This window comes from Cervus elaphus, chromosome 4 (assembly GCF_910594005.1).
Source record: "Cervus elaphus chromosome 4, mCerEla1.1, whole genome shotgun sequence".
NCBI lineage: Eukaryota > Metazoa > Chordata > Mammalia > Artiodactyla > Cervidae > Cervus > Cervus elaphus.
Window position 1 is genome coordinate 53,952,768 of NC_057818.1, and position 14,052 is coordinate 53,966,819.

Here is a 14,052-nt window from a genome sequence, read left to right on the forward strand (position 1 = left end):
ATCCTCATGGTGGGGGGGGGGCGGGGGGACGGGGGAGGGGGAGGGGAGGGGATGAGGGAGGGGGAGGGGGCGGCGGCGCGGGATGGGGGAGGGGGAACCCCGCAGAGGGGAGAAGGGAGGGAGCTGGTTCTAGGGGGCTGACAGAGCCCGGAGAGCGGATGTGAGCGGGACGGGAGGGAAAAGGGGGTCTCGGAGAGGGCCCTGAGAGAACTGAGGGGTGGGGTCTGTCGCAAGATCACAGAGGCCGGGGACTGGCCACGCCACTGGAGGGGACGGGACCCCTTTCTTTGCTCCCCGGGCAGAGGGCCGAGCCCCCCCAGACCCTGCCCGGGGCGGGGGGCCGGAGGAACGGGGCCGGAGGTAGGAGGCGGAGGCGGCCGCTAGTGGGGACCCGGGGGGTGGTGAGCGCGGGCGGCAGCGGCGGCTGGGCTGGCGGTGGTTGCTGGCCCGAGCATCTTCTTCCCGGAGACTCCCACAGCGGCCTGGCCCCTCCCACCCGCGCAAGGTCACGCCCAGGCAGGTCAGGGCCACGCCCTTCGGCGCCCCATTGGTCTGCCCTGGAAGCCTGGACCACGCCCCCTGGGTTGACCACGCCCCTCCCCGCAGGCACAAGAGGGACCAGGCTACAATAAGGACCCTGAGCTCCTCCACGCGTTCCCCACCCCTCGCCGTAATGAGCGTTTATTGAGCACTTACCATGTGCCAGGTCTGGTTCTCAGTAAGCACGTCACAAACATTTGACCTTACAGCAACCAACTCTGTGAGGTATTCCTGTTATCTCCATTTTACTGATGAGGAAACTGAGCCTCAGTCACCGGATATCACTTGGTCGCGATAAGAAAGCTTGCTTCACATGTCTCCCACCCCTGACAGCTGTGAAATTGTTCCTCAAATCTTTCATCTCTCACTTGAAGAATCAACAAAGTTACTTCAAGGGCTCAGGGAATTGAGTCAATGGGCACCTGACTTAAAACATGGAGCGCTGATCCTAGCACCCAACTGACAATCAGTCCAATCGATAGCATTTAACAAACCTTCCAAATGCCAGGCACTGTCCCAAGCACTGGGATACAACAGGGAATGAAACAGTTTTGGTCCTGAAAGAGTAAGTATTACTATACATGGCATTAAGAAAACCTGATTTTCAGATGACAAGATGGAGGCCCACGAACGTGGAGGGTGTCTTGTCCAAGGACACACAGGTAGATAGAGGGAAAACTAGGATTAAAGCACAGGACAAGCTTAATTTCAGAGCCCAAAGTCACTGTAAGTAGGGGCCACTTCCTGAGAATGAATCATTGCTAATATTTGATTTTGTCTGATACATGAATTTTCTTCTCCCTGGATTTCTGGTCTCCAAGGATTCTTTTTCCTTCCTAGGTCAGCCAGAGGCAAGATTTGGCTCAGAGAGGGCTTGAATGGGGGTAACTGTGGCAGCTGGGGGCCCCCCTTCTTCTGCTCCATCCCACTCCTGTCCCTCCTTTGCCACGCTCTCAGGTCCCCAGGATGGGATGGGGAGGGTAGCAGATGGCCTGGGGTGGATGGGGTGGCCGCCCATCTGTCCCCTCCCCCTGCATTGTCCCCAGAGCCAAGGGGGATGGGAGGGGGTCGTGGTCCACTGCAGTCTGGATCCTCCCCTTCCATCTTCTTGGAGGGAGCTGAGGAACTGGTTGCCATGGAGACAAGGAAGAGGCAGGGGGATGCAGGGAGATACTGAGGTCAGGCAGAAATCCACACCTTCGACCCATCAGGCCACATATACTCACATCACACAGGTATATATACCCCAGCATCCATGGAGTCAGATGTGAAGTTCCCCCCAACACAGAGTCACACAGGTCCCCCCTGCAGACACACAGGTGCACACTCAACAGTTTGACACAGGCACACTCTGATATATGAAGACTCACAGAAGATAGGCACACACACACACACTGACACACAGATGCCCATCATACATAATGTGCATTCACTCATGTGGACCCAAAGCCACACCACAGGCTCTCATGCACAAAAGATACATATCTAATATCTGAGTGTGTCCCAGGTGCCCCTGTTCAGAGCCAAAACAACTCCAGAGCCAAAACAACTCCACACTTGGCCACACACACACTGAGAAGTTACAAGGATATGATCAAAACCACAAGACATACACAGCCTATGTTACATAAGGCATACATGCTAGTGACATGTGATATACAGACTGACAAACAGACTCAATTATGTCTTCCGCACTAATTGGGGAATCACGCACATTTAGATACATAGCCCATGTAGACTAAAGCACAAAATGCACAGGACCTCACAGGCTACTCAGTGACACTCGTAACACACACAGTTCTGTGTGCTGCTCAGCCCCCACCCTAAGTCATGCCTGCAGTCCCAGCTCCACACCACACCCCCCACAAGCCCTCCCATTTGGACACACACAACAGCACGGTCGGTCACGCACTCACACTCACACACAAACACAAACCTCCTCCTAGATATTTTTAAACCCAGGCTAGTTCTGCTGCTATGGCAACCGCCCCAAACCCATCGCCATAGCAACCTAACGTCAGCTTTCCAAGCACCAAATCCTGGGGGATTGCAGGGCCCCAATCAGAGGCCGGTGGAGGGGGATGTTGCACCCTCTGCCGTCATCCGTGCCACCCCAGTGACCTCACCTTAGACCCTTTAGGGAAGCACTCACCCTAAGCTGTAGAAGGAGGGCTATAAGACCCCTGGACAGAGCTGCAGGCGAGGGCAGATCTCAACTAGCTTTGTCCTCCTGCCCCATCAGAGCTTTATGGAAGGGCTCATGGGACAAAGATCAATCTGGGCTGGACACACACAAGTCTGGCTTTGAAACCTGGCTCTGCCATTTACCTGCTGTGTGGCTTGGGCATGTCCTTACCCTCTCTGAGTCTCCTGTTCCTTAATTTGGAAAATGTTCTTGCTGCTGATGCTCACATTCTGAAGGACTATTCTTTTTTTTTTTGAAGGACTATTCTGACTTAGTGGTTAAAAGCCCAGGCAAATTTGCATCCACATTCTGACTCTCCCACTTCCTAGCTGTGCTAACTCAGGCAAGAACCTCCTCTTCTCTGTGACAAAGTTGGGGAGGGCAAATATCAGTCCAATTACACAGGGCAGTTGGGAAGATTCCCAGTCAAGGTGTGTGGCCACTGATCTAAGAACTTTGCACAAATCCCAACGTATTTAAGTCTTAAGCATGGCTTCATGGGTAGGTATTATCATCATTCCTATTTTGCAGAAAAGGAAATCGAGGCTCAGTGAGCTTGCCTGGCATCCCACAGCTACAAACTTTTGAAGCAGGTAATTTGAAGCCAGGCAGTCAAAGATGCTTCCTTAGCCATTTATCTCTCCTGACTCGAAAAGAGTGGATTCTTGGAAATGCTTTCTAGCCTCAGTTTTCCAACCTGTAAAATGGGGGCTCAAATAGTATGGATGGATGGAGTGTTGAAGAATTTGACAGGCTCTGGAGATGAGTTGTTCTTCAGGTCAGCGGGGAAGAGACTGGGAGGGGCAGGGCAAGAGGGCAAGTGGGCAGGCTCAAGAGGGAGGTTGGCTAGGACCCGAGCCCTGCTCTCCTTCTTCCCAGCCTGGGGACCTCAGACTTGAGTGTTCTCCAGTATGAGCCTCAGTCTCACCGTTGGTCAACTGCAGTCTTAACAGTGCTCCCAGTGTGACTCAGAGTTGAAGACGAAAGCAGGTAAAATCACTTGGCATGGGTCCCAGCAAAGAGAGAAATCTAAGCCGATATTAACATCATGCATCCAGTCTGTGCATGGGATTTACGAGCGGCAGTCTGTGTAGTGCAGGGTTTGGCAAAATATTTTGACCCACAGTAAGAAACACATTGCCATCATGATTCCAATGCATAAAACACTGAGACAAAAGTTTCTTGAAATCATACTTCTCCTGTAGTACCTTCATCCATACTATGTCTATACTATGTGCCCAGCCTCTGATCCACTCTAGACTGCTGAAAAATGCTGGTTGACTCCACGGTCCTCTCACTGTATGAAAAACTCTGGTGGGGAGGTTACAAGGTGGAATCCTGGAGTCGTTGGAGGATTTTAAGCAGGGGAGTGACATGGGAATGAGAAGGGCAATGGAGGGGAAGGGGCCGGCCTGGGGTCTGTTTGAGCCAAACAGACCCTAGAGAGGAGGGGTTTTTTGCCTGAATGCCAGTAGGGGCAGGAGAGGTGGAGGGGTGTGATCTCTTTGCACGGACCCTTGCCAAGTGATTTTACCTGTTTTGGTCTTGGACTCTTGGCCACACCGGGAGCACTGTCGGGTACATAGAATAGTTAATGTGGGGGATTGAACACAGTGTATTGTGGTTATGAGCATCAAACCTAAAGGCAAATCCTCAGTCCATCCAGTGAAGAAATTTTTGAGGGTTTACTACATGTTGGACATTGTCTTAGGCACTGGAGATGGGGCAGTGAACAAAACAGACAGCCATTCCTGACCTCAGGAGCTCATGTTCCAGGGAGGTAGAGGATAAAAAGCAAAAGAAGTAACATATAGTCTGTTGGTAAGTGCCACGGAGAAAAATAACACCAAGGAGGGATGAGGGATTGAGGTGCAGGGGATTGGAGGGAGGCTGAAGTTTTGTTTTTTCTTTTGAATGAGCCAAGCAGCTTGTGGGGTCTTAGTTCTCTGACCAGGGATTGAACCTGGGCCCTTGTCAGTGAAAGTGTAGAGTCCTAACCCTGAGACTACCAGGGAAGTCTCTACAATTTTAAATAAAGTGAGGGACAAGGAAGACCTCGCCAAGGAGGTGACCTCTGAACAGACGAGGAAGGAGGTGAGGCAGTGAGCCATGTGGGTCTCTGGAGGAAGAGAGGGTGCAAAGGCCCTGAGGCTGGAGTGCACCTGGCCTGTTGGAGGAAGAAGGAGGCTCCCAGGGAAGCTAGAGAAGAGTTGCGGAGGGGAGAGCAGGAGGGGTCAAGGCAGAGAGGAGTTAGAAAGGGAACACACTGTGTCTGCCTTGAGGGTCATTGTAAAGACTTGGCTTTGACTTTGAGTGAGATGGGCACTGTGGGAGGATTTGGAGGAAGGACTTGAGTCAATTTATGGGTTTTTTAAAAAATTTAATACTAGCAATGACTTTCTTTTTCTTTCTTTTTTTAAAAATTATTTATTTGACTGTGCTGGGTCTTAATTGCAGCATGTGAACTCAATTGCAGCTTGTGGGATCTAGTTCCCTGACCAGGGATCAAACCCGGGCCTCTGGCATTGGAAGCACGGAGTCTTAGCCACTGAACCCCCAGGGAAATGCCTGAGTTAGGTTTTATCACAAGCTCTTTCTGGCTGTACATGAAGAACACTATGTGGGGGGATGGGGTAGAAGTTAAGGAGCCCAGGGAGGAGATGATAGTGAGCATCCAGGTGAGAGGTGCAGATGGCTGGACCAGGGCGGTAGATAGCAACGCAGCTGGGGAGACATCACTGGAGTCCCGGTTCTCCTGTGCGACTTGCGACTGATCACTGCACCTCTCCAGAGCCTCCGTTTCCTGCTTTACAGATGGGAGTGATAACAAAGCACCCACCTCTCAGGGCTCCTGTCTGGTCTCAGTGTGATAGAGTGTGGACAGCCGTTGGCAAAGCACCACAAACATGGCCTGCCATTGTCACTGACATTATCTGCCCGGTTCCCAGACCAGGGAGGGTCTGTGTCCTGTCCAATGGGGCAAGGATGGGCTTTGGGAGGCAGGATGAAGAGAGGAGGTCTGATCTCATGGGATGTTGTGTTTACCTGAGTCAGAGAATCTTAAAGCAAAAATTCTTGTGCTAAGAGAGACTTGGAGGTCTTTTATTCCTCATAGCTCTGTGTGTGTGTGTGTGTGTGTGTGTGTGTGTGTAGGATGAGGAAGTGAAGATCTGAAGAACAGCTTTATCTTGCTGGGAGCCCACGGTGAGTTGTAGGCTGAGCCAGGGCTAGAGTCCATCCCCACCTGTGTTCCCCATCCTGGGTGCCTCTCTGGTGATCACACCTTCTGACCACATCTCTCCCTCCCCCTCCACCCCAGACTCAACATCTTCCTGGGACTTCCTACTGCCTCTGGGATAAATTCCAAACTCTCCCAGTCTCTCGGGCCAAAAACCTTGCATTCGCCCTTGACGTCCCCTCCTTCCCTCACACCCACATCCAATCTGTCAGCAAACCTTGACTGTGGCACCTTTAGATTTCAAATCTGACCTCCGTCTCCCTGCCTCCATCAACACGACCAAGGTCCATGCCCCCGTCTGGGTTCTCACCAGGAGCCCCTGTCCCGAGCTCCTCATTTCTGCCCATCCTCACCTCTCCTTTTGACAGCAGCTGGAGCCAACCTTTAAAAAGGCAAGTCAGGGACTTCCCTGGGGATCGGTGGTTAAGACTCCGAGCGTCCACTTTAGGAGGTGCAGGTTCGATCCCTGGTCTGGGAACTAAGATGCCATGTGCTGCGCACCTAAAATTAAAGGCAAATCAGATCACACACTGTGTTGTATGCAAGAGAAATAAAACTGGGGTCTCTGTAAGGACACTGAGGAGTAATATGGAATTCTAGCCTTAAGCTTGGTGGAGGGAGGCAAAGCTTTTTGTGCCATCTCTCCACCTGCTGTGGATAGGGAAACCCAGGCATCGAGAAGTGAAGTTACTTGCCGCAGAGCTGGGAATTGACCCCTGGCAGCCTGGCTGCTGAAGTCCCCCCCCCCCCCCCACTACCGCTTCACTTTACTATACTACCTCTCTTCCTCACGAATCCTTCTCTTCTCAGTCAAATTTTCTAGGTACACTCCCACCCCCTCCATCATCTCTCCCCTCCCTGGAAACATCTACGCTTCTCGAGCTTAGAACCACAAGTGCAAAGACTGATGCTGATTTCTGCACAATCATCTTTGGTGGGATTTAATTTTAGTCATTTCCCCTCCTTGGTCTTCCTCCTCCTGTAAGCACCCCCTCTAGTGTGCTTAATTTTTGGCCTCCAATATTTCTTCTATTCTTTTACAAAGATCCCTGTGTATCCTTAAGGTCAGTTTTGTTGTCTGTGTTTTAAATTTGCAAAATATCACTGAGTGATGAACCTCATTATCTTTCTTTTCTGAGAGTTCTCAATGTGGCTGTGCTTATTTCCAGCTCCTGAGGAGTGAGTCTTTTTTTTTTTTTTTTTTAATTAAGAAAATTTTGTTTCGGCTGTGCGGCATGTGGGATCTTAGGTCCCTCACCAGGGATGGAACCCACACCCCCCTGTACTGGAAGCATGGAATCTTAACCACTGGACCACCAGAGAAGTCCCAGGAATGAGTCTTACAGACTCTGAAGGGGCTGTCTGGGTTCGAGTCCCAGCCCAGGAGTCCACTAGCTGAATGACCTAGGGCACGTCACTGAACCTGTGTGTGCTTTGGTTTCTCTACCTGTAAAATGGGGGTTGTTAAATCGTGGTGGGCTTCCTTGGTGGCTCAGAAGTAAAGAATCCATCTGCAATACGGGAGACCTGGGTTTGATCCCTGGGTTGGGAAGATCCCCTGGAGAAGGGCATGGCAATCCACTCCAGTATTCTTGCCTGGAGAATCCCCATGGACAGAGGAGCCTGGCAGACTACAGTCCATGGGGTTGCAAATAGTCAGACATGACTGAGCACCTATGCACAAATCATGATACCTTTCTCATTAGATTGTTGCAAGCTAACAACTTAAAGCATTACTAGGAACGGCATGAATGTCAGCTTCTACCTCTTTTTATGGGCTGTCCCAGGATATATTTTATATTCTACTTAAAAAAATTATTTTATTGAATTATAAATTATTTACACTCCACTGCTTGAGACTTCCTTGGTGGCTCAGATGGTAAAGAATCTGCCTGCAATGTGGGAGACCTGGCTTTGATCCCTGTGTTGGGAAGATCCCCTGGAGAAGGAAATGGCAACCTGCTCCAGTATTCTTGCCTGGAAAATCCCATGGACAGAGGAACCTGGCAGGCTTTAGTCCAACGGGTCGCAAAAAGTCAGACACGACTGAGCAACTAACACTCTTGAGACTTAATGATGGACATGAAATTCTTTCCAACTCTTTGCTACCTAAACTCCACTCAAGGCTCATGCTCATACCCACCTCATTTGGACAGTAGGGAAATCAGATTGTCTGGCATTCTCAGATTCAATTTCTCAAAGTATTGCCAGATTATTCTGTAGAAAGGATATATCTATTAATACTTCAGTGCCAATGACCTGTTCTTCCACATACTTCTCCAGAACTTGGTGTTCTTAGACTGACATATTTTCAATCTAATGGATTTGAAAGTATTGCTTTATGTACTTTCTTATGTAGATCAGTTAAGCTTCTCTGGGTTGCTTTAGTTTTCATCTCTACCTAGAATAACTACAAACTTACGTGTGTGTGTGTGTGTGTGTGTGTGTGTCTTTGAGTATTAACACTTTAAGGTTTTAGCCACTGTCACAGTAAACAAGGCAGCACAATAGTACCTCCTGGGACTTCCCTGGTGATCCACGGGCTAAGACTCTGAGCTTCCAATGCAGGTTGTGCAGGTTTGATCCCTGGTGAGGGAACTGAGATCCCACATACCACACGGCATGGCCAAAAAGAATAAGAATAGTACCTCCTTTCTATATCATTAAGAGAATTGAGTGTGATAATAGCCACTCTATATTACGTGTTAACTACATAGCACTGTGCTAAGGATTTTACCTGTAGTAACTCATGTATTCCTCACAAAAACACTACAAGACGCATGCTCCTGGTATCACTCTCATTTTACAGATGAGAAAACTGACACACAGAGAAATTGACTAGAAGGAGCAGAGCTGAATTCAGACCCAGGCAGACACGCTCATTCACCACCTCACTGCCTCTGAATGAGCTGATGCAGAAAAGACACCTAGGGCTTAATGAAGGCTCTGAATTATCACAGCTGTAATAATCACACAGAACAATCCAGAGGGGGTTGGGGGATGTTTGCTAATTGCCTTGGCAAATTGGATAATGGATTCAGCTTTTGGGACATTTTACAAGTATAGTAATAATAGCATCTCGCATAAAAAAAAATAATGTTAGAGTGTGTGAAACTTGAAAGAGACTCACATGGACCTCTGTTCCCTGTTTGTAAAGGGGTAAAGTTGGACAAAATCCTGATCCCTGTTCTTTCCACAGTCCCTCAGTTTTCCAAAATCAAAGCACTTACAATGATCACAGACGCCTTCCTTTCCAGCACTCACCAGGTACCAGCTCTTGTCCCCAGCTTTTATGTGAATGAGATCGGCAGGCAATTCTCACCTAACTCTCGTTCTCATCTGCCGTGTATTTGCACCTGCTGAACAGGGCTGGACAAAAACACACACTTCAGTGAATCTGGATTTACCGTAATTTCCTCCCTGGAAGCCCTGCTCATGTCCATTCACTCTCCCACAATCCTGGAAGCATATTTCATATGTTCTCCTCCGTCCTTCAACCTCAACCATTTCCTCCCTGGCATCACTCTCACCCTTGACCCTGTTCCTGTTTTAAATCCATCAGAAAAGAATTTCTGCATATTCCCAGCAACTGTGTTGCAGCTACCAGCACCAGGGACCCTGTTCTTTGCCTTCCCTCCTGCTAAGGCTGGGAAACCCTCCTTGCCAAGACCACTTCACGTGTGCACTACATCCCATCCCCTCTTGCTACTCAGGGCTGTAAATCAAGCAATTCTTTCCTCTCCTGCGTCATCAATTTTCCCTTCTCTTCCAGATCATCTCATTGGCATAAAAACACACTTTAACACAGACAAGCTTTTTAAACCCCATCCAGCTACAGCTCCAATGGTCTGCTGCCTTTTACAAAAAACCCTCCAAAAAAGTTATCTGTACCAATGTCTCCAATTCCTTTTCTCCAACCCTTGAATCATTCCAGTTAGAGTCTGGCTCCACCACTTGGCCAGGTCAACTCTTGAGGTTACCAGGAACCTCTCTGTGATTCAACCCAATAGTTTAGTGACCTGCCTGCATATTACTGGAGCCTTCTTGTGGACAGTCACACCCTCTTCCTAGGTTTATTTTCTTCCCTTGACTTCTAAGATACCCCACTCTCATGAATTCACTCCTAGCTCAGTGGCTGCTCCTTTTCAGACTCCTCTGTTATTTCTTCCTCATCTTTGGGGTCTTTAAACATTGGAGGGTCTTGGGAGCTCAGTCCTTGTTTCTGTTCTTTTTTTTTCTTTCCACTTACTCCTTTGGGGATGGCTTCCCAAATTCATTCATCCATCCATCTATCTATTGATTATCTATTTATCAACTGTCTATCTTTCATATATCTATATTTCTGTCTAATATTTATCCTATTTATCTAGCTATTGATCATTCATCTATCAACTATCTACCTATACTATCTATTGATCATCTTATCAACTATCTATCTGTATCTATCCTGTTTATCTATTCTATTTTATCTATCTATCTATTTAGGTTAGGCCTCATCCTTGAAATTCAGACTCATCTAGTCAGCTACCCTCTCAACACTTTCACTTGGAAATCTATTAGGTACCTCAACACATCTAAAGCCAAACTCCCGATCCCCACTCGCCCCCTGCCTCCCCCACCTGTTATTCATCTAATCTCAATAAATGGGAACTTCATCTTGGCAGCCTCTCCACTCAAAAACCTTGCAATCATCTCTGACTCCTCTTTATCTCTCTCCCAACACCCAATCCATCAGCAAATTCTGTCAGCTCTACCTTTAGAATAGATGCAGATTCTAACCACATCTTTCCACCTCCACTGCTACCGCCTTCGGAAAAGTCACCTCTCATGTGAATGATTTTTTTGTAATCTTTTGCTTAAAAATTGTTAAAAATTGTTTTATTGAGATGAAAGCCACATACCATTAACTACTTTAAAAGGCACAGACAAGAGGATTTTCATACATTCACAGTGTCATGAAAGCATCATCTCTATTTAGTTCCAAAACATTTTCATCATCCCCCAAAGAGACTTCACACCCATTAAAGTGATTCCCCATTCCCACCCCCATGCCCCAGCTCCAGTCCCTGCCTCCACTAATCTGCTTTCTGTCTCTATGGATATGCCTGTTCTGGATACTTCATGTGAATGGAACCATGCAATATGTGACCCTTTGTGTCTGACTTCTTTCACTCAGCACAATGTTTTCAGGGTTCATCCATGTTTGTAGCACAGATCCATACCCCATTCCTTTTCACTGCTGAATAATATTCCACTGTATGGACAGACCACGTTTTATGTACCTTTTCATCTATTGATACACATTTGGATTGTTGCCACCTTTTGGTTATCATGAATGATACTGCTATGAAGATTCATGTCAAGTATCTAAACACAAGTTTTCAATTCTCTTGTGTATATATACCTAGGAGTGGAATTATTGGGTCACCTGAGAATTCTATGCTTAACTTTATGTAGAACCACCAACATGTTTTCCACAGGTTGTACCATTTTATCTCATTGGAATTATTTTAACAGACTATTCTCTCTCTTTTAAATATTTACTTATTTATTTGGCTGTGCCAAGTCTTAGTTGTGGAACACAGGACTTCTTTTTTTAGTTGCACCATGAGAACTCTTAGCTGTGGCATGTGGGATCTAGCTCCCCTGACCAGGGATCGAACCCGGGTCCCCTGCATTGGGAGCAGGAGCACAGAGTCTCAGTCACTGGACCATTAGGCAAGTCCCTTAACAGCCTATTCTTAACACAGTGAGACCACTCAAGATGTGAGTAAAATTATGCCCCTGCTGCCCTCTACCTTCAACAGATCCCTTCTCACTCAGAGCCAAACCCAAAGACCTCACAATGACTTTTAAGACCCTACACCACTTGGCTTCTGGCTCTCTCCCAGACGTCATCTACTACATTCCCACTCACTCAGTATTGACCTCTTCACTGTTCTTTAAATGCATCAGGCATGCTCTCAACCTCAGGGCCTTTGCATTCACTGTTCTTTTTCCTGGAATGCTCTACCTCTAGACCACAAGCGTGGCTCCTACACTTACTTCGGGTCTCTGGTCTCAGCCAGCTTCTCGGAGATAACTTCTCTGACCTGTCCACTTTACTCTGCTTTTTGTTTTTCTCCATAGCACTTTTCACCACCTAACATTTACTTAACTGTGTTTTTTTTTAAAGAGACAGACGCCTCTTTCTATTTTTTTCTTTGCAAGTTTTTAAAAATATTATTTATCTATTATTTAACTTTTGGCCACCTGTGGCATGTGAGATCTTAGTTCACTGACTAGGAATCAAATCCACACCCCCTGCAATGGAAGGCGAAGTCTTAACCACTGGACCACTGGGAAAGTCCCTCTTTATATTTTATAAATATTTATTATATTTTATTTTATTTATATGTTTTCTTTTCACTAGGGCATAGGCTTTTTCTGTCTGTTCACTGAGGTTCCTACTCTCAGCGCATAGTGCCTGGATTATAGAAAAGTGCCCTAAACATAGCAGGTGCTCAGTAAACGGCTGACGAATGAATGAATGAGTGAATGCATTGAACTCCATTATAGATGAAGCCAATGAAGCTCAGGAAGGACGCATGGCTTATGGGTAGTCCCAAGATGGTAAGATGAAGTCTTGAGATTTTTCTCTTTTCTTCATACACTTTGGGATTCTAATCCAGGTCTTTCTGACTGCAACACTCCCAAGTTCTTAACTGGACTGAACTTAACAGAACTTTAACTTAACAGAACTTTATGTCTGGGCATCATAATAACCCAAAATGTTATTTTTTTTAGCAATACTCAGTCTACAGATGGGAAAACTCATACCCAGCAAGGGAAGGGGCCCTCACAAGCAGTTGGTGGCTGTGTCAAGATTAGCTATGATGCTTCAGGGCAGGATTTCTGGCACTAGCCTCTGGCACACAGTGAATATTCAATTCAATAGATGCATGATGACTGGTATTAAGAGTGGATTTATCATAAAGCTCACATAAGCTTCAGAGCCCCTGGTTTGCATAGGCCTTTCCATGGCTCCAGTAAGGTGTCCCTGTGGTCTGATGTTTTTGAAAAATTTGCAAAAGGAAGATATTTAAAGTGCAGTTGGTTAAGAGACTTTGCTGATAGTCCAGGGGCTTCCCTGTTGGCTCAGTGGTAAAGAACCCGCCTGCCGATGCGGGAGACACGGGTTTAATCCCTGGGTAGGGAAGATCCCCTGGAGAAGGAAATGGCAACCCACTCCAGTATTCTTTCCTGGGAAATCCCGTGGGCAGAGGAGCCTGGACAGAGGACTATAGTCCATGGAGTTGCAAAGAGGCAGACATGACTCAAAGACTAAACAACAACTGGTGGTCCAGTGGTTAAGATTTCATGCTCTCGATGCAGGGGGCCCAGGTTTGATCCCTGATCAGGGAACTAGATCCCAAATGGTACAATGACTATTACTTGTGCCACAACTAAAGATCCTGCATGCTATAACTAAGACCTGGGGCAGCCAAAATAAATAAATAAATAAATTTTTAAAAATGCAATTGGTTAAGACAACTGACTTCTCCCTGTTCTGTGTCCCTGTGTGGCATTTCTCTCTACCAGGCATGGTGTTGGAGTCACCTTGGTTACTGATGGGATCTAGGTGAGGGGAAGGTGAGTTGAAGGTACTTTTAGGTTGGGTTCTGTGGGATATTTTGATATGGTTCATAGATGTGCATGCATGCTAAGTCACTTCAGTCAAATCTGGCTCTTTGCTGCCCTATGGGCTGTAGCCTGCCAGGCTCCTCCGTCCACAGAATTCTCCAAACGAGAATCCCTGACCCAGGGATTGAACCTGTATCTCTTACGTCTCCTGCATTAGCAGACAGGCTCTTTAACCACTAGCGCCACCTGGGAAACCCATAGTTCATAGACACTTTGAGCTATACTTGAATTACCTAACCAGTAGTCCTGGTGTCTGGAATGGCTTCCAGAATGATCCTATAGTCCAAGGTGCTAACTCATGTAGGTACAAGGCCAGTTTGTTGTTGTATGAATGGTCCTCAAGTGATCTACTCCAGAAGCACCTGCATAATGAAAGTGAATCAGGAATTAAAAGGACTGAGCCAGA